A 27,287-nucleotide genomic window follows, 5' to 3' on the forward strand; every position below is an offset into this window, starting at 1 on the left:
TTAGACAGCAAAAAAAACTATTAAACAACTTTTGGCATTTTCTTTTTATTCATACTTCGAGCCCAAGCCCGTATGCTCGCACCTTCCTCTTTACCCCGTCCATAAGGTTCTGTACAACGTCAGGTTGTAGTTTTTTTTTTTGAACAGAAATCCATTTTCTCTTGCAGTCCGCCTCCGATTTGACAACTTTTGGGTTCTTCGGGAGGGCCTACTTCATAATCGCCCAATATCTCTCTATTGGGCGAAGCTCCGGCGCGTTGGGCGGGTTCATTTCCTTTGGCACGAAGGTGACCCCGTTGGCTTCGTACCACTCCAACACGTCCTTTGAATAGTGGCACGAAGCGAGATCCGGTCAGAAGATGGTCGGGCCCTCGTGCTGCTTCAATAGTGGTAGTAAGCGCTTCTGTAGGCACTCCTTAAGGTAAACCTGCCCGTTTACCGTGCCGGTCATCACGAAGGGGGCGCTCCGCTTTCCGCAAGAGCAGATCGCTTGCCACACCATGTATTTTTTTGGCAAACTTGGATAGTTTCTGCTTGCGAATCTCCTACGGAACGCTGAATTTTTCCTCTGCGGAGAAGAACAACAGGCCCGACAGCTGACGAAAGTCCGCTTTGACGTAGGTTTCGCCGTCGTCCATTACCAGGCAATGCGGCTTCGTCAGCATTTCGGTGCACAGCTTCCGGGCTCGCGTCTTCCCCACCATGTTTTGCCTTTCGTCGCGGTTAGGAGCCTTCTGAACCTTGTATGTACGCAGGCCCTCCCGCTGCTTGGTCCGCTGGACGAATGAACTTGACAAATTCAGCTTATTGGCGACATCCCGGACCGAACTTCTCGGATCACGTCTAAACTGCTTAACTACGCGCTTGTGATCTTTTTCACTGACGGAGCATCCATTTTTGCCGTTCTTCACCTTCCGGTCGATGGTTAGGTTCTCGAAGTATCGTTTTAGTACTCTGCTGACCGTGGATTGGACGATTCCCAGCATCTTACCGATGTCCCGATGTGACAACTCCGGATTCTCGAAATGAGTGCACAGGATTAATTCACGACGCTCTTTTTCGTTCGACGACATTTTTCCAAATTTACGAAAAATTGACAGTGAAGCATGGCCAACGTGATCTATACACTCTTATCTGATTATAAGCGAAAGCTGAAGATATAATTCCTAAAAATTAAATTTCTACAGCGCTTTTCCGTGATGCAATTTGATGTGACACACCCTTTATTTCACCATGAATAGGTAATCCATGGGCCGCCTATGAGGGCAATCGAAACAACTCCTCTATAATGATTTCAATCGGCGATATGTTATGTGTCGCGTATGGTACTATAAGGTGATTCACAGTAACTGTCACCTTTTCTCAAAGCTGTCTGGTTCAAAATAAAGAAAAACCATTCACATGTATCATTTCGTTGCAATAGTTATTACCCATCTGTGTTCTAGTGGTTCCGTACGAGTGAACGTTTGATTGGTACATGCGGAGCGTTCACCGAGTGGTGGAAGCAAGACCAAACACCGTCTCGTCAGCCTGTGTATGAGGTGTCCAAGCGAACGCATGATAGGTTGCTCCGTGTGAGCATGCATGCGATTAGCCATTGAAGGCAGGAACTTCCGAAACAACATAATAGATTGGTTTTATTTTGAAGTCAAAGTCAATATGACGTGTAATGCTGTCCTGAAAATTCCTCGTTCATTACAATTAATACATGCTTAATGAGGTTCATCTATACTACATAGATGGCATGTTGTTTGATGCGTGATTGTTTTTTCAGAAATATTAAAGGTACAAAAATATTTTCATTTTTTCGACTTGTTTTTGTTTTTTTCTTTTTATTGTGTATGTGTTTTTTGTGGGATTGTCAGAATGTTGAGAGCAGAGAGTATAAAAAATGTTTTATATTTCTGTTGTGTTTGAAATTCTAAATTTTTGAACGTAGGATGTGTTGCGGGAACATATCGAGGGTACAACTTGGAAAACTAAATTTCACGAAAAAAACGTCCAATTTTGAGCGTTTTATTTATGATGGATTTAAGCGATTCGGACACTTCTTGACAATCTGTTACCATATAAAAAAGTAAATAAATTTTAAATAGTTAGTTTGTTAAACCAACGTTGAAATGATAGTTACTAATTCCCCATACATTTGAGCACACCACAAGGTATTCCTCTAACATGGATAGCAAAATTGAGCAGCGTAACGAGAGCGTCATGATACGGAGATGAATGAATCGAAATATTTAAAGTATCAGTTATCAAAAAAAAAAAGAATAAGAGGAAACACTGATAATACAAGTAAGCAGTATGGACTCTCGTATCCGAGCTAGAGAATATATTAGAGCTCGTCATGGGTAGGTTAAAGTTAGCAACGACCAAGCCGTTGCTAGAAAGTGGTGACCGCGGTGTGTTTTCCAAAAATATTCAAAATCAAAATGCAAAAAATACTTTAACGTAGTCCTATGTCAGTTATGCGGTTTTGTCTCGGATACAGCCATTCTACTTTTTGCGAATTTTGGAACCCAGTACTGCTCTAATTTTTATTCAAATATATTACGTGTGTTACTTGTGGTTTTATTCAGAATGTTGAGAGCATTACTTGGTACAAAAAAAAACTTTATATTGTTTGGTATTTCAAAATTTTGATTTTTTGCAACTTTGAGACCCAATAAAGCTCTATTTTTATTTAAATGCATTACTTTTGTAACATGTTTTTTATGTGTGTTTTTTCAGAATCCTCATTTTCGTATTTCGAAATGTTAAATTTTTATCAATTTTGAGACCCAGAACTGCTTTAATTCTAATCTGAATATGTACACATATTTTCGTGTGATTTTCAAAATTTTAGAAGCGTTGCGTGGCATAAAAAATTAGTTTATGTTTTGTGTTCCTTCTTTTTCTTCAAATTAGCTGAACTGCTACTACTGCTCTAATGTTTGACGTAGGACTACGTCTTTGATTTCTATAGGGGGTCACTCTACGAAAAATGTAACGTTTATTAACAGTTTTCAAATGCATATTACGCAGAATAGTTTCTACGATATATGTTATAATATTACCATTAGACGGCAAATTTATTCAGCATTTTTTTCGCCTGAGGCATCAACAGTGGAAATTATAAAACAAGTGAGCAATTTAACAAATAAAAGAGGTACGTTTGGCGAGCGGATGCGAAGTTAAATCATGTATTATGCATTCTTTCTTCCAACGTCGTTCCCATAAATGTTGTATGTAACACAAAATTGCGTACAATAATTCGTTCTATCTAACAAATTAGCAAGATGTTAAAGTAATCAGATGCAAGATTTCATGCATCACTCAAACTTCATGCAAGATTTCATCAAAGCAACGAGAAAAGTTTCACCCATACAGAGATCGTTCATAAATTAGGAGGAGCCAGCGATTATCATGCGAAGACTTATTGAGATCGGCATTACATCGTATCACAGAAATTAAACGAAATGAAATATTAATATTCTTCATGACTCATACTCATAATTCTCAATGACTCAATTTCTTCTATGATAGATTAAGCATTAGAACCAATACAACTTGATTGTGATAGTCTGCAAACGAACATTATTTCACCGAAAAAGCTACTGCTTCCGTTGCCTAAAAATAAGAATAAGATAATGGAAAGAAATTACAACCGTTTGAAGGTTATGAATACATACAACAAACGTCCCTTTTCAAGTGTCTCTTTAGAGTTTCAAAAGAGTTCAACTAACAGATTTCTGAACAATGAAGAATTACATTTAAAATAATCAAATGTTCTGAACAATCACAGTCCTACATCAAACTTCTGTCCGTGCCATAGGCTCAGACCTTCCTACTTTTTATGATCGATTCTTTTTCAGAGGTACTGCTCTATTTTTTTTTTTGAATATGTTTCTGTGCGTTGTTTTTGCGTGATTGTTTCCTCAATTTGTGTAGCATTGCGCAGTATACAAGATTATTTTATATTTTTTGGTGTTTCTAAATTATCCATTTTTTTAAATTTTTTTCTCAATTAGCAGTAATATTTAACAGGTTGGACGGTTGTTATCGTCCTTAAGTGCAAGCGAGTGAGTACGAGTTTTACTACTGCCTACTACCGATGCGCGCGCATCACCATCGCAAGGCGTGCGATGTACCATTTCGTCTTGAAATGAGAGAGAGCGGACAGGCAATCATTCAAGCTAGCAGCTAATCAGCGGAGGCCGTAAAGGCATCCAAAGTGGCCTTTCTCAAGGCTGAGAGTTTAGGAGAAGTTTACCGAATTCACCCTTTTTCAAGACTAAAAGCGAGTGAACTGCAAAAGTGTAACACCTTTATAATTCAACACACACATACTCTTTTTCTATCTCTCTCCATCTATATCTCTATCGCTCTTTATCTCTATCTCTATCTCTAATTCTATCTCTAACTATACTTCTATCTCTATCTCTATCGCTCTCTGTATCTTTTGCTCTCTATCTACTGTCTCCCTCTATCTCAAAAATATCATTCACGATTCTCAGCATTGCATTTGCAATGCAAGCTCCGCCCTTGCGCATCAACATTAAACCGAAGGAAGGTGTAAAAAGATGCCATTTGTGATTTACTTAATAGTTTCGCAACAATACCATTCGAATCGTACAAATCGAAAGAAGAAAAAATGATAAGAAGTGAGTGAAGTGAAGTGAGAAGTGAGAGTTTTGTTGAACAAAACCAAGCAGTGAACATAATTTGTTGTATATTGAACTTGTGAGAAAAAAATAAAGTCGATTTCTCGTATTTATATTTGTATAACTTTGTATAACTTTGGCGACATTGCCCAATGGTCCAGGAATGGCATTCAAGTGGAAATCAGCAACCAGAGCTTGACAGTTATTCTCTAGACAAAAGTTGTCTTCGACAAAGTGGTTACATATGATAGAGCGCTCATTTTCATGTTGTCAAAAATAGGGTGACCAAAATTTTCGATGAAATGAAAAAAATCTGTCTTTCTTTTATTTATAGATAGAAGAAAACATAGTTCGATGATGTTGTAACCCCAGTTATTTCTAGCAACATTGTAGCACAAAGTGTTTTTCTATTTCTTAAAATAACTGATATAGTGCTTTTTTCTAAGTTGAGGTAGGGTCACTATGAAAAAAAAACGAATTTTTGCTCTAATTTTTATATAATAAACAGTTTTAAGTAATAAATAAACAAATTGAACGAAATAATTTCATTGTCCAACATCAACATAGCGGTCGTATTTTGGACACTCTCCTCTATGATTTTTTTATAGGAAGAAGAGCGCAGCTCCGCTGGTTCGACACGGAATCCGTCACATGGAACACAAAATACCGCCTAATAGTGCTAACCTATTTGGAATACAAGATTTTAATCAATTGGTGTACATACCGTAAATATTAGACTTACGGGGTATTAGAATGAATGAGATTGTGAGCATTATTGCAACCTCAGTGCAATCGTTTTATGAATCGGTGCGATTCGATGCGCTGTTCGAAAACCAATATGACGAACCGAGCGGAAGCCACCAATTTGGCTCCTCGCGAGCCATCATTTGGGTATGGAACTAGCAACGCTAGCAGCATAATCCTATCCGATGCGAAACCGGAGAGCGGAAATTGGAAGTGATATTCGTGCTCCAAATGGAACCACCATCGCTTCGCTGACCTACACAATTTTCGAGCATGGCCTAATAGTATTAGCGCTGATAAAATCCAAACAGAAAAAAAACAAATATACATCAGATTAAATTTTCCCATTTTCCGGTGAGCGCAAAAAGCACATATACATGCATGAGACACAGCGCATGATGTGGCATAGAAGCGAGCGCAACGAAGCCGGTGCGGCTTCTCATTTGCCGAAACGAGAAAAGTCCCTATTTGTGCAAAATAATTAAATTAAACTAAACACTTGATGCTATTAAAGTTTAATTCTGCCCGGTCCATTTTGTCCAGGCGGCGCGTTTGCAGGTGGACAATATGGGTGTGAGTTGTCGAGCTATCATCCTTTTATCAGCTCAAATTATCTCTGGACAAATTTTTAATTTGAAATATACAAACAAACAATGAAAAGTTCATTTTACCCCCCGCTGAAAATTACTGAAAAACAAATAACTCAACATGATGTAATCCAAGGTTCGAATTGTTTCTCCGAATCCTTCTTCGTTCGGATCAATTGATTGACCGGAGAGACGTGCCAAAAATCCCACCGGGATCCTTTTTTTCTCGTAAATCTGCTCTCATCAGAAAACGGATCAAACTAATCGACCTTTTCGTCGAATAATTCACTCGGCTTTGCCATAAATTTCAATATCAGCCCGTCGTGTACAGCGTATCCACATATCCTGGCATAAATCACACACACGGGACCTCCCCCTTCCATTGGCTGACCGGGAGCTCCGACGGCGCTCTTGACTTTTGCCCTGCCCGAGAGGGGTTTCCCCAAGCTGTGATGAGATGAATATCCGGTGAAAGTGCCATGTATTTCGGCCAATCTACATACGTAATGTAAAGCTTTCGTGTCGGAGCTGTGGACGGGCTGCAGTTGTTTTATCCGGGATTTACTCTATTTTTGCACTCATCCGGATGGACTTACCGAGCTTGAGTTATTTAATGTCACCCAGGGGGATGGAGGAGAATCTGTTTTCTTTATCTCAGGGGATCAACTCGATCGGATTTCGGTACCGGCGACTATTGATTTTTATGTGGAATGCAAGAAAAATATCAAAAAGTAATGGACAATACGTTCCGGGACATATGCTCTAAAATTTCTCTGAACCTATGAATTTGAAAATCTACACCCAAACTAGCGGTGGCACAAAAAGATATCATTCTTGGCAGTAAAGATGAGTTTTCTTGTGTTGGAGCGTTAATTGCACAAATGAAAGTACATTTTTCAAAGAATGTTTAAATGTTTGTATATATGTAGCAGACCTCTCATTCTCTCAGACTGGATGTCATCTTGGAATGGTATCTAAAACAAAAATCCCATACGATACCAAACAGGGATAGCTTTGCGCAGTGGCGATATCGTAACCAATGAGGTACATCCAAGGTGCGATTATTGCTATATGAAAAGAAAAAAAACAAACAGGAATCGAACCAAGGCCGGTTGAGTTGTAAGGCTGTGCCACACAACCACCGAAGATCACACCACAAGAGAGCTTTTTTTCGTTGAAAGTAAAAAGGAGAGCGTAAAAAACTTTTTTTTATCTTTGATGCATGTTTTTTTGTAAGATGTTTCCTATTTTGCTCTTATAATGCCATGACACACAGACTCACCTCTCACTTGAATAAATAATGCACCCGGTTCATTTTAGTTCATTGAAGAGGGGACCCCTGTCTAGAATTTACGTGATTTTTTTTTTCGGATTTTAAGAATAAAGTGAAGTATTTTGTTTATTGTTTCAGGTATATTTGAAGAAGTTGTTTTCCATTGACAGCAGGATGCGTAGATGCTGTGTGAAAATCGGTAGCTTGCTGGTGGTATCGGTTCCGAAGCAACGGGGTGTCGCAGAACGAATTCCAATGAATATTTTAAATCTTTGGAACAATACCTAAAGCGTTACGTTGGGGTATTGAAAATTCGAAAATGGCTGCCAAAACGGCAGCCATTTTTGTTAAAAATGAGTTACTTTTCATGAAAAATCACTGTATAGAAGCTCATAAAAAATCGAAAAAATGAGATATCAAAAAACGGCTATGTAACACTTGAGATAATTTATTTTTACATGCTGATAAATTATTACAGCCAAATCGGTCGAGTAGATCCTTAGATATCGATATCACAAGTTGAAAAACATGGTTTCGAGGAAAATGCGTTTAAAAATTCGTAGAGCAATTCGATATCCCTTCAGGTGATCTCATACTTTTGGTTGCAATTTTCAACGAAATCAAATATATCCTTTTAGGACAATGTTTCTGAGCTGCCCATGTTTGTATAGGAGACGTAAACGACAAGATGAACAAAATCGACTTTTTCGCTGTTTCGCATTCTACACAATGTAATACGTTTGCTCAACATGCAAACAAACATTTTTTGTTCGAAAACATTTGAGTAATTTTGAAAAAACGTTTCCGAAAAATTACTGTTTGTCCGCATAACAGACGTAGTTCCATACAACTTTCATACATCGTTCGAAAATCAACAATTGTCAGCATTATGTGCTATAAGCTAAATCTACATTCACATTCATTGTAGAGTCCAAACATGTATGTCACGATAGTGTCTTATTACTTAGTGTTTCTTAATAGATGAATATAAGAAACCATTGAAACGCTGCTCATATAATTACTATTTTCTATACACCATCAACAAAGAGAAGCAATTGTGTTTTTTAATGTTATAATTACCTAAATTTCTGCATTTGAATCTTCAAGTAGATAATTAAACAATCAGATCATTAGTAAAATTAAAATAATATTGGTTCTTACACCCAAAATTGATTTTTAGCTCATGTTTTGTCATCTCGATTTATGACATTAAATGAGACATAACACAACAGAAAATGTCATGACTCACAAATACTGGTAAGCATTTGTATAATATACATGGTACAGCAATATAAGATTAATACGAGCGAGCGAAACAAAAGACAAATAAGCTTTCCACATACTTTGCCACATACACGGCCCAAACCAAGATAGATACTGTCCTTCTTCAAGCGCTCCTTTTTTACTCTTAGAAAACACAACTTCATTTTATAATCAGGTGCAATACTATCACTTATTTGCTGAACAACTGCTGAAGTATCATTAGTCATGTGGATAGCGTGATCGTGTAAAATAGCTTTGCATTTCAGCTGGCCTTAGTTCGATCCCCATTGACGTCGTATGGATTTTTTTTGGCACAATCCCAAATGAAATGAGAAAAGAAAACAGAAAGAGATGTCTGCTCGCATACATACAAACCATTTTTAAGCTTTTAACACAGCTCATTATTTGCGCATTTGACTCTCCAGCACACTGAATGGCATCATTTCTGCCAAAGAAGAAATGTTTTCTACCAACGCTAGTTTTTTGTGTAGCATTATAACTCCTCGGATTCAACATTGAATTATTCCACATATTCAGCATTTACTCATACCGTTGGAGGAAGTCACTCCACCATCTTTATGCGATTGATCGTGATATCGGTAAATCATGTTGCTAAAATTTCCAACATTGCAGATTGCCTTTACAAATTCAATTAATTGAAAAAACACGAACCTGCTGTTCTTATCATATCCCAGAGTATTCTTCAGGAAAAAAGTACTATCATAGACTCGCAACAAATCAAGAGCACCTTGTCCAGACATTTCACTAAATTTCTCCCAAACCTTTTTGATTTCATCCGATAACAACTGAAACTACCGACAGAGACGTTTTGACTATGATCGGAATTGTAAATACTAACGCTACAAATAGAGCAACCTGGTGATTACGTCTAGCTATGCGAACAAATGTTCATTGAAACGATTGATTGTCCGCATAACTGGACGCAAGCGTTTTCCAAATGGTAAAAAATATCTCATAATCTACAAAATCACATGGCCCTATTTTTGCCGATAATATTCTTCAACTGGACAGATCATTTCATCGGAAATTTGCATGGTTATGCTTGTATGCCAAAAAACAACAAAAATGCGTTTTCCTAACACTAATGGTGTTGTCGATTACGTCTCCTATGCAGTCATGGGCAGTGAGGGCATAAACTTTCCAAATATGCAAAAAAATCGTCTTCCAAGAATGTAATGTAATGTAATGTACGAAGATATCGAAAAGTGTGCTAAATTTTATTTTGGATTTATATTGCATATGGAGCGTAAAAAACGAATATGAAAATCTGATCTGGAAACCGTATATTGAATTCGAAATATAAAATCCGAGAGTGAAATCGGTAATCAGAGATTTTCGAATATTGTATCTGATATCTAGGAACCCGTAATCGAGCAGCAGTCGCTGGAAGATATTCATTCTTTGAAGTGATGAAGCTGTTTTTATTGATTTTGAATCAGTCCGTTTTTTCGTTTTTTAATAAATTTCGACGCGAAGCGAAGAGTCCTTTATTAGGGAATCAAATCAGAAAACATTTATAGTATTTATGTAATCATTTACTCCCTAATAACATACCAATCAATTCAAAATTTCTCTAAGATTTGTTTGACAAGCCCTAGTCTGTAATTGGCAGGAATTGACAAGAATGGGAAGCACTTTCATTTCATCATACATTTGTTCTGCACATTTGAGCCACTGGTGTAGTAGTGAGAAACAATTTTTATATACCATTACCATTGCACATTGGTTCGGAGAACGAATTTCGGGAGAAAATTGCTTCTAGAACTCGACAGTTATTCTCTAGACAAAAACTGTCTCCGACAAATTTGTTACATATGATAAAGTGTTCATTTTCATGTTGTCAAAAAATAGAGCGGCCAAAACTTTCGATGTAATAAATCAAATAACTTTTTTATCTTCATAGATAGAGGTAAACATAGTTCGACATCGTTGTAGCCCAAGTTCTTTTAAGCATTTTTGTAAAAAAAAAATTATAGATATGATAAACATGTGACATGTACACGATTGAAATTCGGCTCTGTAACAGCTTAAATGCTAATGAGCCTAAAATAAATAAATGAGATAAAAAAAAGAACAATGTTTGCAATTCAGAAAATATAAAGTTATTGATATTGTTTCCCCCAAAAGTACGTTCTTTTAATTTGTTTGTCGTTTTTTCTGGGACAAACATAAAAAAAAGTTCGGTGGAGACATTTTGAAAGGCACATTAGATGAATGTTTCAAAAATATGTGTTTTTTGTATTTTTTTGTTAAATTGAATTTGAAATCATGAGTTTTTGGAAAATAGCATCAATGAATTTGAGTAGAGTTAAAAATATTGAAAAGTTCTGCATAGTAAAATTTTTGCTATGATAAGCTTAAAAATTGAAAAAAAAATATTTTTTCTACAAAGTTGTTTAAAATACCTAGGGTTACAACACTATGTTTACTTCTATCTATAACGATTAAAAAAATCGATTTTTGATTTCTTCGAAAATTTTCGTCTCCCTATTATTTCCAAAATGAAAATGGGCGCTCTATCATATGTAACAATTTTGTCGAAAACAGTTTAAGTCTGAATAATAATAATCGGGCTCTAGATGCAAATTCTACCTTTGCCCTTTGCAAGACCGTGGCAACTATTTTGCCACCCACAAAACAATTTTTTTTCGCTGTACTTGGAATATTATTTCAATACTTTACTTAACTAAAAACTCCTAATGGTATCTGGCAATACTCCAGTACTTAATACTTAGCAGTCCAACTAAAAATGTACGATATTAATTTGGGAGTCATTTTTATGTAACAAAAACCTCGCCGGCAGAAAATTTTGTTTAAATTTGTTGAAAAAGCACATATATTGCCGCCAATTTTTTCAGCTGTTAGTTAATTTTTAATCAATGGTAAACATGTGTTATTCCTCACGTAAAGATTATGAAGTAGGCATCGGTCTAGTTCCCACGGCCTTATAAAGGGTTAAATTCGGAAAAAGAAGGAAAATATAGCGTCAAAAGCACCGCCCTTATTGCAGATTATTGCACCGAGAAAGAGTATAAAAGATCGCCATTTGTGATTTTGATTCCTGTATCGGGAGGCGATCTGGCGTAGTGGTAACGTCCGTACCTCTCACGCTAAAGGTCGCGAGTTCAATTTTCACACCCGACATTCTTCCAAAATGGAAGCAGAGTGATGAACCAGCCAAAGTGTTGAAAGTTACTATAATACAAAAGGAAAAAAAATATTCCTGTATCGCTCTAGCCTGCCAACATTCAGCAGCACATGGATCAATTACATGCCAACTCGCCTTAAGAGTTGGCAGCACCATATCAGATGTCAGTGAAACTAAATATGGGGATTTAAAAAGCACTGGCCTTTTCAATTTTTTGCACGCCTTTCTTAATAGCTTCGAGATAAAAATTTGAAAAACATACTGAAAGTGCATCTTACCACGGTGTATTGAGAAATATTATTAATACTAAAAAAATGAAACTTAAAGAATTTGTGCTCTTTTTTTTATTTACAAAAAAAAGCCCTTAAATTGCAGTATCTAAAATATGTATTTTTTCTTTCATTTAAAATGGAAGTCATGTAGAGAATTTAAAAAAATAGTCCAAGATGGTAAAGCTATTTTTGAAGAACTTTGTAGAACATCGAATTTTTATGAATTTTCGAAACTTCAAATTTTTAAATGTTAACAATTTGAAACAAAAAAGCTCGCCAACAATCTTCTTCTAAATGCAGCAATTCTCGAGATATTCAATGAAATATTTCCAACTCATTGTCTTTTTTATAGTAAATAGGCCATTTTAATATTTTTGTCGTCTTATACCGTCATGTTCATGAAATTTCATGAATTTGCTTAAAATTTCCAACAATTTTCCCAAATGCATCATCATGGTAAAAATATATGTTTAGTAGTTACGTTGAATTACATTTGAAGGCATGTGGGTTAATACAAAACGTAGCGATTTTAAAAAAAAAATTTTTTATCTCGATACAAACTTTTAACATATTATTCGTGTTGCACAATCAAAACACAAACAGTTCTGAAGTGAAATTAAAATCCTAACAACACAAATACACCTCGTTGATTTAACTGGATGTTATGGGTACAAAAATATTTAACTTGTTCACGTTATGGCTAGGTTGTACCCGAAGTCAGGCATCTTTAAGGGACCTCCGTATATGTATATTAGGGTGCCAATGAATGTATGGGAAAAAATCGACCCTAAAATTTTAAAAAGTTGCTCTATACAAAATGTTCACCACCTCGAAAAAACAACCCTATGCCGAATTTCAGCTCAATCGGACTTAAGAGAGAGTGGCGCAAAGTGGTCAAAGTTTGAGTTTTTTGAAAATCGATAAATCATCCAAGGAGGGAGTAAAGGAAATCGGGATTTTCGAAAAAAAATGTTTGATGCCAAGTGTCTCAAAATTGCATGAAACGTTCGAGATCTTGTGTCATCTCAAAAAAAATTTTTTTTGTCAAAAATCGACACTCTGGGACCTTTTTTTCGTAGTACGAGACGAAACGTATGGTTTTAAGTGCCAATAAAAATAATTATCTCGATTTTAACGTAGGACTACGTCTGTCATTTCTATACTGGGGCGTGAGATCAAACTTTCGAAAACGAAAGCTTTACGCCGGAGAACAAGATTTTTAACGTTAATAGCTCCTAAACAACTGAACTAAATAGTATGATAAACAATTTATTCGAAAGATAAAATGTCTACGCGTTATATGCTTGTTGCTTTTTGATCCAAAAATTTGTTTCAATGGCCCTAAAATTACTTTCAGAATAGGCTATTGAAATCACACCAATCGGTATATAAGCGAGTGCCGCTCGGAAATTCACTCAGTTATAATTGCGCTACGATTGAGGTACGATCGCTGGAATGGATGGGTGTTTCCCTAACACAGACTTCAAAACCATGGAACCAAGGGGAAATCGGCATTGCAAAATAGATGTAAGCAGTGTGCACTTTTGTACTCGCTTGCGTATCTGGAGATTGTAATGTTTCCCTAACACAGACTTCGAAACCATGGAGCCTGGAGAAATCGACATTGCAAAATAGATGTGAGCGGCGGGTACTTTTGTACTCGTTTGCGTTTCTGCAAATCGAAATGTTTCTCTAACACAGATTTCAAAACCATGGAGCTAGTGGAAATTGGCAAAGAAAATTAGATGCAAGCAACGAGTACTATTGTACTCGGATTGACTATGGATTTGATATGGTATGATACGGTGTAGTGGATATGATCAAAGTGGATATTATATTACATATCGAAGAAATCACATTTATAAAAGCAGCGTTATAAAATTATTTGTTTACGAATGCTGCAATCGATAGTCGTTATTGGGAAGGGGGTCTTATTTTCGCTGTGTAATTCCTAGAAGGAATCCATTCCTTCTCAAGCGTTAATAATCCTGTTCCGGATCAACGATGATTCCAATTGTCGGGGCTTGGGGAGTGGGTACTATTTGCGCTGGGTATTTCCGAGGAGGAATCGATTCCCCCTTTGAATATTAATAATTATTTTCCGGCTAAACGAAGTGGTATGATAATCACTTCATTCGAAAGATGAAACGTCTAAGATTTATATGCTTTTTTTTGACAAATTTTTTTTTTGGGTAACTGTAAATCTCGACGAGTGATGCAATTTTAAGACATTTGGCATCAACAAATTTCTTCGAAAACCCCGATTTTCGGTGATCTTTCGTCTTTCAAAAAACTCAATTTTTTACGTCTGTGACTCTAATAAATGAAGTTCGAATGAGCTAATATTTTGAAAAGGGTAAATTATCGTCCAAATCAACATTTCGCAGCAAGTTCCGAATGAATTATCGAGATAACTTTTTTTATTGGCACTGAAAACCATACGTTTCGTCTCGTACTCCAAAAAAAAAGTCTCAGTGTCGATTTTTGACAAAAAAATTTTTTTTCGAGATGACACTAGATCTTGACGTTTCATGCATTTTTTAAGCGCCAGTCTCCCTTAAGTTCGGTTGAGCTAATATGTGGCATAGGGTGTTTTTTCGAGGTGGTGAACATTTTGTATGGGGTAACTTTTTGAAATTTTAGGGTCGATTTTTTCCCATACATCCATTGGCACTCTAATCTATATATGCTAGCCTGTACTAGCTCAATGTATATATTAGGGTGTCAATGAAAATGGTCATCTCGAACGGCATGATCCGCAAATTGCATGATCTGAAAATGCACTAGAAATATTCTACAAAATCGAAGATTTCTAAAGGTATCAAGTAACATCCAATTTTTTAGGGATTTTAGGGATTAAGAGATCATTAGAGCTTTAAGAGATGGATTTATCTGTTTGAACACCCTAAACAAATTTCCTCATGTGAGGAGTAATCTCCACGGCTCTTTGAGGAACGTCGATGATTTCCAACCTTCTGTTCAGAGAAATTCCTCATGCCTTCTTTGAAGCTGCAAGTAAATCTAATACTCGAGATCGTCCCAAGAACATCGGCGTCATATAACTAGTTGGCTCCCTCTTTCCTTCATTCCAAAATCCGATATTCCGATCGATCCACTGCATTCTTGTAGTCTTGTTTAGGGTCTCGTTAAAACCAACGACGAAGTAGTTTGTGTTATGCAATGCTCAATTTTATGAAACGAGGCAATATCCAACATAATCATTTAATTACGGCCTAGCTGGATCATCTCAACGATCTGTCTGTCATGAAACATTATTATCAATACGACCATGTTCTTTTCGATAGTGTGGAATGATTTGTGACATATAACTGTTCTCAGACACCACAACTCTGATAGTATCGTTTCTCAGAATGAATTTATTCCTAGTTATCGAAGACTATGTTATATCTCTGTATGGAAAGGTACTACAGGAACGTTCAAGGAATCAATTTAAAGCTTTTTGATAAGTTTAATCGGATTTGCTTTTGAGTTGGTTAGCAACAAATTGTTTTAGCCCACAAAATGTTTCAGAAAAAAACAGAAAAAAAAGATTTTTTCTCTCTTCCCGATATTGTTGCCCATTACACCTACACACCAATATCCTAATACCTGAAAATTGGAGCTTTAAAATGATGTACATCCCATCTGTATGCGTTGATTTTTCACGAAGTTACAGCATGTCAAAAATCATTCAACAATTCCGACTTCGCACTCTGTTCCTCTAATGTTTTTGTCGAGTGTAAAAAATCCAGTCAACTGCAATCTATCGGCAGTCCATACGCCAACATGAATCTCAACTGCATCAACCGACGATAAGCAAAGGATATGTTGTGTCCACCACGCTGTTGACAGAGTGCAATGGCGTGAACCGTGCATGTTCTCATTGCAACCTTTCTGCAGACCGCCCGAAACGCCCAAACATTTGCGCCGGCGGGGGCGGTTGGTGCAACCGCCATCATTGCATGCAGCCCAAATTCAGCGCATACCTTTGTTTCTACTCTCTGGACCGGTTCGGTTTGGCTTTCCGAAGTGGTGGGTTCAAGCGGTCGCGCGATGACGAGTAGCATGCAATTCAAGCACCCTGGCCTAGTTTGCTGCGCCCCCAAAAGTTTCGCTGACCCTCGACGACGAGGTGCGAAATTTGGCTTGGGCGTCAAGTGGTACAAAACTGCACATGGCCGCTTGCTATCCTCGTCTGTTTGTCGATCGATCGCAGTAATTTTGAATCGATTGAGACCGTCCCACCGCTCAAGAACGCCTCGGTCTCGTGCACACACTACGGAAGCGCATGGGATTACCTTCACTTTCACCTCCGGGATTAGTAGGCAACAATCTTGGCTTTTATACAGCTCTCGTCGCAGAATACAGACATCACACCCCAACAACGAGGGAGTGTGCAAATTTTCGCAAATCTCGCAGCCGACAGCTGCGCGACTGCTGCACTCCAAAAGCCAAATCAATCACTGTCTCCCCCTGCCAAAGAGCGGGGTGTTGTGTGCGGTACCGGGTTGGCTAATAACGTGAAACTTCGCTACAAGTCATCTGTGTCGTTATTCTTTTTCTTTTGCCAGGACTTCATTGCATGCTTGTGCAATGCATGCAGCAACCAGCAGACGAACTCATCCCAGTTGCTCTGTTCCAGACGAGAATGAGAGCCGTCTGTCATTTGTTGTTCCGTACGATGCAGCAGCAGCGCTTTCTTAGAGAACTATTGGATCAATCTGTCTCGCATCTTTGTGTTATCATAGTTTGCTTGCTTGGCATTTGCGTGGAAATACGATGGCCAACAGATGCCAATTGTGGAAATGTTTCCACTGGGATTGGGCGGTCGGGAACGGTGTTTGAGTTTGAGAACTTTTGGAATTGAACCTTAGGAAATAATATTGTTGTGTTTTGTAGATGAATGTGGATTAATCGGAATATTATCCTAAAAAGATTTTACTCATAGTCCACTTTTTCATCACATGTGGGACTTCGAATAAGTTTTTGCCTGTTTATTGCGAAAAACAATACTTTATCTCAACAAATCGTACAAAACATTTTGCTGATGGTATTTTACATCTCTAACAACTGAGGTTTTTGATTCTTTATCTCCAACATCGAAATCATATTTGGTGCATCTAAACCAATCTCTATACGTTTCACTTATTATAAAACCTAATGTGGCGATGCTTCAAAAGGCGCGAATAAAAATGAAGTATTTTAAGAATCATGAGACCTAGAATGATAATTCTTGTCTCGATTCTAGAAAACGATTTTTTCCAATTTTTCCTCAATTCAAAATTTCGATTTTTTTCAATTCAAAAAATGTTGAATTTAAATTCAATTCAATTGTTTATCTGGTCAAATTTAATTTTTTTTTTCTTTTGAAGGGCTTTGCCGAATAAGGCCATTTTATAAAATCCTTTACTGTTGGATCGGTAAACCTATTTTCGATCTCTTACCTACCCACAAATGAAATGGATTTAAGTGACTGAACTGAATTCCGAATGTCTACTTATAGGCGAAAATTTAAAAAAAAATGATTTCCGAGATCTCGAGAGACCTTAATGTTATTTTTGGGAAGCTGCGATTCATTTACATAACATAAATTCAGGATTTTTTGTTTGTTTTCGAAATTCATTTTTTATCCATTTTAATGCTGGTCTCGAAAGTAACATATTTGTTGTTTTTAAATTTGTTGCTATTGAAATGTCTGATCGATTTTCAATTTTTTATGACATTCGCAAAAAAAATGTAAATTGTGCCTCAAATGTTAGGTGGAAAGTTTGGTATATAATTCCAAAAAATATATTGAAAGCTCGGGTTCTATTGGCCCTACATAAAAACAAAAATACAATAATAAATTACATACCCCCAAAACTCCGAAACATCCTTGGTGTCCGTTAGACATCTTGGGATCTACAAAAAAAAAGTTTGCTCTAATTTGCTCAGATCTTGTATATTTATTCAACTTAAGGGTCTTTCATTCAGAACTAGGGTGGTGAAAAATTCGGCTGAACTTTCTAGGAAATACAGGTCGGACTCGATTATCCGGAGTATTGATTTTTTTTTTCACTCCGGATAATCGAGTCATAAAGAAAAACAAATTTTCTCTCGGTAAACGTAATATAATTATGATTTGCCCTTATTTATTAGACGGTTTTATCTAGGTTGACCCATTTGTATGTTTGTGACTTTGTGACTTTGTAACTTTATAACTTTGTCTGTAGCGCTGTGCCACATTAATAGAAATTCAGCCCTCTTCTCGTTGACCGATTGATCTGAAATTTGGAACACATCTTTACCTCTGGTGTCATTATAAAACTGCGTATTCCATGATCTTGAAAATCCAAGATGGCGGCCGCTACAAAATGGCGGAATATGGACATATTTTCTCAAAATCCCGTCAATATGGGTATCGAATAAAAGGGGTTGACCAGTAGAGTACAGTTATTTTTTTGAAAAATTTAAATCCAAGATAACGGCCGCTACAAAATGGCGGATTACACATTTTCTCAGACCCCATCAATTTGTATGTCAAATGAAAGGGATTGACTAGTAGAACACAGTTATTCATGAAAAATACAAATCCAAAATGGCCGCCACCACAAAACGGCGCCATATATATTTTTTTTCAAAAACGTATAAATATGGGTATCAAAAGAAAGTTCTCGACTAGTAGAACATAGCAGATAATAAAAAATTCAGTTCCAAGATGGCTGCAGTCCCCAGACAACTAATTACTTTTTAAATGATTTCATTCAGCTTGACGTTTCTATGTATGTTTGAATGTTTGTAGGGTTTGTAGCGGGATAACCTATTACCATTATCCTTTCCCACTTGTCATAAAATTCCAACGATCCTATTCCCACAAATTCATTCCCACGCCATAAATTATCGTCATACATGTTTGTAGGCCAAATGCATTTTTATGTCACAAGCTCACAGCTGCATACGATAATATTAAATAACAACCACTCACCCTTGCAGCGTAACATTATGCAGAACTAACCCACTTCAACCAAGTGTGAAATGACAACACACAGAAACAACCACTACCCTTTTGTTCTCCGTATTGACCCGTTCGAACCAATCGAACGCGCTCACATATTTCCTTGCTGGCTCCTCCTCCTCTAGAATAGAAGCTACCTTGTGTAGAGTTTTAGTTTAAGCATTATAAAAAGTACATGTCGAATGCAAGCAACAGGTCTTTTTACATTTCCAACCAATCAAGTTAACAAGTGTCGAATGCACGCGAGGACGGAACTAAGAATATAGTAATATTATATTAGTGGAATGTGCCTGAGTTCTTTCATTCCGAAATATATCACAAGTGCCCCAAAGTGATAGAAATTGTATACTACATCGGGTTGAACCTCCACATGGCGACCGAGACTTTAGCCTGAATCTTCGGCTATGAGTAAAACCAAACAATTTTTTTGTTTTGACGAAACAGTGAACGTTCAAAAATGGGCTTTTTCTCGGCAGACGAGATAGTGTCGAGCGCCCCAGTGTCGAGTTCACCGCAAACGATTGCTTTATGCATCCTTGCTGGTGCCGCGTTAGGTTACGGTGTTGTGCGGTTAATGCACACGTTTTATAAGAATCACTCGGAGAGAGTAGCCTCCCGAGCAGTGAGAGCGGCACAGCTCAACCAGGTATAAAGGGCAGAAGTGAACTATTTTTTTTTTTTTCAAAATTTGAACAAAGTGAACTAATCAACGAAGACGTGCCAACTAGACCAAAGTGAACTAATAAACGGAACTGTGCTAACCACCCATGTGAACGAACCAATAGAAACTCATTACACGAACTAGTGACCATTGGAAAAACTAAACATGTGGAACGAGAACATCAAGGACATCTTGGCCCAGGCGGAGGCCCAAGCGGAACACATCGCATTAGTGGAAAAAATCGGATGGCGGCAATATAGGAAGCAACACCCGAAGCAGCCGAAAAGAGGTTTCAATATCAAAATTGAAGACATCCATGGAGCAACCATCTATGTGACACCTTTCACAAAGCTCAGCCTTACTGATACTGTAGTAGGATACCGCCGACAGAGATGGTAAGTCAATTATAAGATGTAAAATATGAAAAAAAAAAATTTTTGAAGTAAAAATTGTTAATGAAAAAAAAAAAAACACAAAATGTTCATGTTAAATATGTGCTAAGCTGTAAGACTACTTGTTGTAGACATCAACAAAAACAGAAATAAAAAAAAAAAAAATTTTTTCGCCTTTAATTTAATGGCAAGTTTAATAGAAAACAAAATACAGAAATTACAAGTAATTGCAAAATCACTGCGATCCGAGCAAACTAAAAAGTTAAGAAAAGCTACATTGAGAACCAAGCTCGCAGAAGCTGAAAAATTAGCTGAAGATATTAAAACAATAGTAGACCCTCTCGTACACAATAAAGAGGCTGAAGAGTTGTTATTGCTTGCCGAAAATGCTAATCTAATATATCAAGATATTAGAAATAAAATAAACATTATCATTAAACAAAAAACTTTCAAAGAAGTAGCTCTTGCGATATTGTTCGTTGTTGGAATACAAAAACCGAAAATGTCCAAATTCGATTACAAAGAGGCAGCCGCAATGGTGCCAATCTACGACGGCTCACCTGATGGACTCGATATGTTCATCAGTGCAGCCACACTATTAAATGAAATCTCCCCCAGCGCAAACAAAGCGTTGGTATATCAATTTCTACTGACCAGACTCGACAAAAAGGCTAGAAGAGCAATTAATAATAGCGTGGATATACCTTCACTGCTAACAAATTTAAAAACTACATGTATATCAAAGACTAGCGCCGACAGCATATTAGCGAAGTTGAAGTCTATAAAAAAACAGTCAGCAGACGAATTATGTAAGGAAGTTGAAGAGCTGACCGAACAACTCATCGATTTACACATCAAGGAAGAGACACCACCGCAACGAGCAGCAAAACTCGCTTGCCAAGCAGGAATCGATGCCCTCATTGAAGGCATTGATAACCCCGAATTAAAAACTATATTACGTGCGGGAACCTTCACCAGCATAGCTGACGCAGTGGAGAAGGTCAATAAATATAAATCGCTGACAACCAAATCAGCAAATGTGCTTATTTACAATCGCGGGCAGCGACAACCGCCCTACCCGCACCCTAACCGTTTCAACCAGAACAATCGTAGTAGAAATTTTAATAACTATAGAGGAAGAGGTGGTAGATTCAATAATCAACCTCAACAAAACCAAAATTTTAACCAAAATCGCCAATATCATCAACAGAATTTCCCTAACCAAAACAGAAACTTTAGAGGCAATGGCAGCCAAAACTATTACAACAGACCGCAACATTTCATTAGAATTGCGGAAAACTCCGAAAACCCGGCTGCGAACCTCCGCGCGTTGTCGGACGAAGAACAGGAGGAAAACCGAAATCAACATCAAATATTTTCAACCTAAATATTACTTGTTCAATGTTTATTATAGTTAAATTAAGCATGTGCGAACAACCATGCGTTCTTATTCTTGATACAGGGGCAGATATATCAATCCTAAAGGAAAATTTGATCAAACGTACCCAGAAAATTAACAAAAATAATACATGCATAATAAACGGCGTGACCGAAGGCAAACTTGAAACAATAGGTAGTACCAACACTAGTCTACTTATAGAAAATAATAAAATTCCACACCAATTCCATTTGGTGAATAAACAATTCCCAATTACAGCTGACGGCATTCTAGGAAAAGACTTTTTAACAAAATATGAATGTAATCTGTGTTTGAAGACATGGTTACTATCCTTTTTCTTCAATGAGACTAATCTAGAAGTACCGATCCATGACACATGGGACGATCATCTAGTCATCCCCCCCAGATGCCAGATTATCAAAGAAATAAAAATTCCACATATAAAAGAAGACACTGTCATAATTTCTCAAGAAATCAAACCTGGAGTATTTTGCGCAAATTCCATAGTTAACTCTAAAACACAATTCGTTAAAATCATTAATACCAATACGTCTGAAATACTTCTACCCAAAAATTTCAAGCCACTAACCCAACCGTTAACACATTTTACAATCAACCACAACACAACTAACAACCCTAATCGTATACCAAAATTAACTGAAGAATTAAATCTAACTAACACTCCCCGTGAAGCCCAACACAAACTGATAAATCTCTGCAGAAACTATAACGAAATATTCGCTTTAAAAGATGACTTCTTAACTACCAACAACTTTTATAAACAAAACATTCAACTCAACGACAAAAACCCCGTCTACATAAAAAATTATCGAACTCCAGAGGCCCAAATAACAGAAATAAATAAACAAATATCAAATATGTTAGAAAATAGAATCATCCAACCATCAACCTCTCCATATAATTCCCCTATACTTTTAGTGCCAAAAAAATCTAATACACAAGATAAAAAGTGGCGATTAGTGGTAGACTTTCGCCAGCTCAACAAAAAAATTACACCAGATAAATTTCCCCTTCCAAGAATAGATGAAATACTCGATCATTTAGGAAGAGCCAAATACTTTACTACTCTAGACCTAATGTCAGGTTTCCACCAAATAGAACTTGACGAAAATTCCAAAAAACTAACAGCATTCTCTACTTCAAACGGTCATTTCGAATTCAATAGACTACCTTTCGGATTAAATATTTCCCCAAACAGCTTCCAAAGAATGATGACAATTGCACTCAGCGGCTTACCACCAGAGTGTGCTTTCCTTTACATTGACGACATTATAGTAGTCGGATGTTCCATAAATCATCATTTAAGTAATTTGGAAAAAGTTTTTAAACAACTCCAAAAATATAATTTGAAACTTAACCCCGCAAAATGCTCATTCTTTAGACCAGATGTCACATACCTAGGTCATAATATATCCGCATCTGGCATCCAACCAGATAAATCAAAATTTTCAGTCATATTAAATTACCCTACACCAAACACATCGGATGAAGTCCGTCGATTCGTTGCTTTTTGCAACTATTATAGAAGATTTATTAAAAATTTTGCCCAAATTGCGCATCCCTTAAACAAACTCCTTCGAAAAAATGCAGTCTTCGATTGGAGCTCTGAATGTCAGCAAGCATTCAATTCTTTAAAATCAGCACTGATTTCTCCCACAATTTTACAATTTCCCGATTTTAAAAAAGAATTCACACTAATAACCGATGCATCAAAGACTGCCTGTGGCGCAGTATTGGCCCAAGATTGCGATGGAATCGAATTACCGATCGCTTACGCAAGTAAAGCCTTCACCAAAGGTGAAGCAAATAAATCAACAATTGAACAGGAACTTACTGCCATTCATTGGGCAATAACATTCTTTAGACCATACTTATACGGAAGAAAATTCACGGTAAAAACAGACCACAGACCGCTTGTTTACCTTTTTTCAATGAAGAATCCATCTTCCAAATTAACACGAATGAGACTAGATTTAGAGGAATTTAATTTTGACGTACAATATGTACAAGGAAAACTAAACGTAACTGCCGACGCATTATCACGAATAGCAATTGATTCTGAAACTTTGAAAACAATAAACGTCCTAGCCGTTCAAACGAGAGCAATGACAAGAAAAGAACAAAATATGAATCAGACGGAATACGAACATTTGAATAATAACACTGTACTCGATGTCAATGAGCCTGATCAACTCAAAGTATACGAGGCAGTTGAACCAACCGAATGGGAAAAACTACCCAAACTTCAATGCGGACGCGCACTCGAAGATAATGAAAACGCTAGCGAGAATGAATTTAATAATATGAAATGCGCAATTAAAAATAAAACAGGATTCAAAGAATTAATGTCGACAAATACAAAAATTGCAAGCAACTCGAAAGAGACCTTAGGGAATCTATTACAGAAAGTTGAAAATATGGCCAAAAAATTAAGAATAAGCGCGATAGCTCTAGCGTTATCAAGCGTGATATTCCAATTATGCAGCGTTCAATTCTTCAAGAAGACTTGTAACGACTCGCTAAAAAAACTTGCAAATAGTGCTCTACACACCCAAGCGTGTGATAGAAAGCCAAGAAGAAAAATTGAAAATCCTGAAGAATTATCATGATGCACCAATTGGAGGACATATAGGTGCCAATCGATTATATAAAAAGCTCAGTAGACTTTATTCCTGGAACAAAATGAAATCAGAAATTTATGAATATGTTAGAAATTGTATACAATGCAAACAAAATAAACACAAAACCACTACCAAGGAAAACTTTATAAAAATACCCACCCCAGAAAAACCTTTTGATTGTGTATCTATTGACACTATCGGACCTTTTAACAAATCTAATTCAGGAAATAGATATGCATTAACTATCCAATGTAACCTCTCCAAATATGTAATAATAAAACCAACCCCAGACAAACAAGCATCCACAATAGCGAGAGCATTTATAGAAAATTGCATTCTCGTATACGGTACTCCGTCAATTGTTCAAACTGATCAAGGAACCGAATACAAGAATGAATTATTTGACAATATTTCAAAATTACTCCAAATTCAACAAAAATTTTCTACCCCCTATCACCCACAATCAATCGGAAGTTTAGAAAGAAACCATCGTTGTCTTAATGAATACGTGAGACAATTCATCAACCCATCGCAGAGCGACTGGGATGATTGGTTGCCTTACTACGCATTCTGTTACAACACCACTCCGCATACAGATTTTTCATACACACCTTTTGAATTAGTTTTCGGCAGAAACGCAACACTGCCATACAACCTAAAATCACACATTGAACCCGTATACAATATCGAGCAATATCATAAAGAATTACAATTCAAACTCAAAACGGCAACAAAATCAGCAAAAGAAATAATTGACAGAATCAAACAAAAGCGTCGTGAAGATCAGCAGAAAGATACAAACCCAATACAAATACATGAGAATGATTTAGTTATGATGACTAACGAAAACAGAAGAAAACTAGACAAGGTATATCAAGGACCATACAAGGTCATATCAATAAATCACCCAAACGCGACATTATTAGATGAGAAAACCCAAAACACTCATACTGTACATAAAAATAGATTAATTACTTATAATTCCCTCCTCCGTTAGGGGGAAGGGGGTATTAGAAATTTGGTACGTATCAGAGATTAAGTTCATTTTTACTCAATTATTTCCCAATTATAATTATTATTAAAATCATCACTGTTATTATCATCATAATTATCGACAATCATTAAATACAAATATTATACAATAAGCATCACAGAACAAATTAAAACTATTATAAATTAAATACACTATATAATTAAATTTACGAATTTATCACAACCTGTAAATATAGTTAGATAACCATATGTAAGAGGAGAAGCTATAACACCCAATAATAATGAATATAATAATAATAAATGATTCCACCCGGTTACATCATTCTCCCAAAGAGGGATGGTGTAGCGGGATAACCTATTACCATTATCCTTTCCCACTTGTCATAAAATTCCAACGATCCTATTCCCACAAATTCATTCCCACGCCATAAATTATCGTCATACATGTTTGTAGGCCAAATGCATTTTTATGTCACAAGCTCACAGCTGCATACGATAATATTAAATAACAACCACTCACCCTTGCAGCGTAACATTATGCAGAACTAACCCACTTCAACCAAGTGTGAAATGACAACACACAGAAACAACCACTACCCTTTTGTTCTCCGTATTGACCCGTTCGAACCAATCGAACGCGCTCACATATTTCCTTGCTGGCTCCTCCTCCTCTAGAATAGAAGCTACCTTGTGTAGAGTTTTAGTTTAAGCATTATAAAAAGTACATGTCGAATGCAAGCAACAGGTCTTTTTACATTTCCAACCAATCAAGTTAACAAGTGTCGAATGCACGCGAGGACGGAACTAAGAATATAGTAATATTATATTAGTGGAATGTGCCTGAGTTCTTTCATTCCGAAATATATCACAAGTGCCCCAAAGTGATAGAAATTGTATACTACATCGGGTTGAACCTCCACAGGTTGTCCCACAATAATAGAAAATTGACCTCGTTCCTGTTGACTGATTGATCTGAAATTTGGAACATACATTTAATTCTACTATCATTATAATACGGCGTATTCCATGATCTTGGAAAATTCAATTTGGCCGTCGGTAAAAAATGGCTGAAATCATTCATTTGAAGAACACAAAACATAATAAACAACATAAATTTAAAAAAATCGCCGCCACTAAAATGGTCGACTATATATTTTTTTGCAATCCCCTCAATATCGGTATCAAATGAAATGATTTGACTAATAGAATACAGTACATCATGAAAATATAGAAATAAACGTTGGATTTCCATTATCCACAGTTCGTTGTTTCATCATATACCCCAGGATTTTATTGTAGTTTCATCATTGCCTAGATTAATGAAGGAACGGATGTGATAACCACTAACTGCTTCTTGTCTAATTATTTTCTAGTCTTTAGTACATTAAACCGTTTAACTTAAAAAGTCTTTTTTACTTATTTTATTTTCTAGTTTTTAGTAAATTATCTGTATCATTAGTATACTTCTCTACATTAAAACCATTCAAATTTTTTTTATTCTTATTTCTTACCTAACCTAGTCGACCATTTTGTTGCGGCGACTTTTTCGAATTTATGTTGTTCATAGTGTAGTATATTCTCCAAGTCAAGCCATTCAGCCATTTTTTAACGGCGGCCAAATTGAATTTTTCAAGATCATGAAATACGCAGTTTTATAATGACAGTAGAATTAAAAGTATGTTCCAAATTTCAGATCAATCGGTCAACAGAAACGGGGTCAATTTTATAATAAAGTGGGACAACCCTACAAAACACTCAAGCATACATACAAACAGGGCAGTCGAATGGAACCGTTAAAAAGGAATTGTTTATTTGGGAACTGCGGTCATATTGGATTTGGATTTTTCATGATCTGCTGTGTTCTACCAGTCAAGCTCTTTCATTTAATACCCATATTGATGGCGTTGTGAAAAAAATATATATGGCGCCATTTTGTAGTTGCTGCCATCTCAGATTTACATTTTTCATAAATAACCCTTATTACTCATATGATTTTTTGGATGATGAGACTTTCACTTAACTTATCACAAAATGGGCAACAACCGAAATACATGCCTTCCTGATTTTTTTATGTGTTATGTAAAAAAGTTTCGTCTGTCCAAGCATCATATAAAAAGAACAGCTGAAAAAGATTGTCTTGCACCTTGCTTTGGTTAGAATATCTATGAAATCATTTTTGGATGTGGGAAAATGTTGGTCTAAAACAGAGGACTTTTTACAGATTACAAGTGATTTGAAATTTGTATTGTTTTTGA

At 36.5% G+C, this 27,287-nt stretch overlaps 1 protein-coding gene and 1 pseudogene across 1 annotated transcript in view; both read left to right on the forward strand.

Moving 5' to 3' along the window:
• The window catches only part of LOC129770127 (ras-related protein Rap-2a), a 500,200-nt gene that overhangs the window by 186,905 nt on the left and 286,008 nt on the right, over positions 1–27,287 (forward strand). The gene's annotated exons all lie outside the window — the stretch shown is intronic.
• LOC129772235 (U4 spliceosomal RNA) lies at positions 6,985–7,067 on the forward strand (annotated as a pseudogene).

Source organism: Toxorhynchites rutilus, chromosome 2 (assembly GCF_029784135.1).
Source record: "Toxorhynchites rutilus septentrionalis strain SRP chromosome 2, ASM2978413v1, whole genome shotgun sequence".
Classification (NCBI taxonomy): Eukaryota; Metazoa; Arthropoda; class Insecta; order Diptera; family Culicidae; genus Toxorhynchites; species Toxorhynchites rutilus.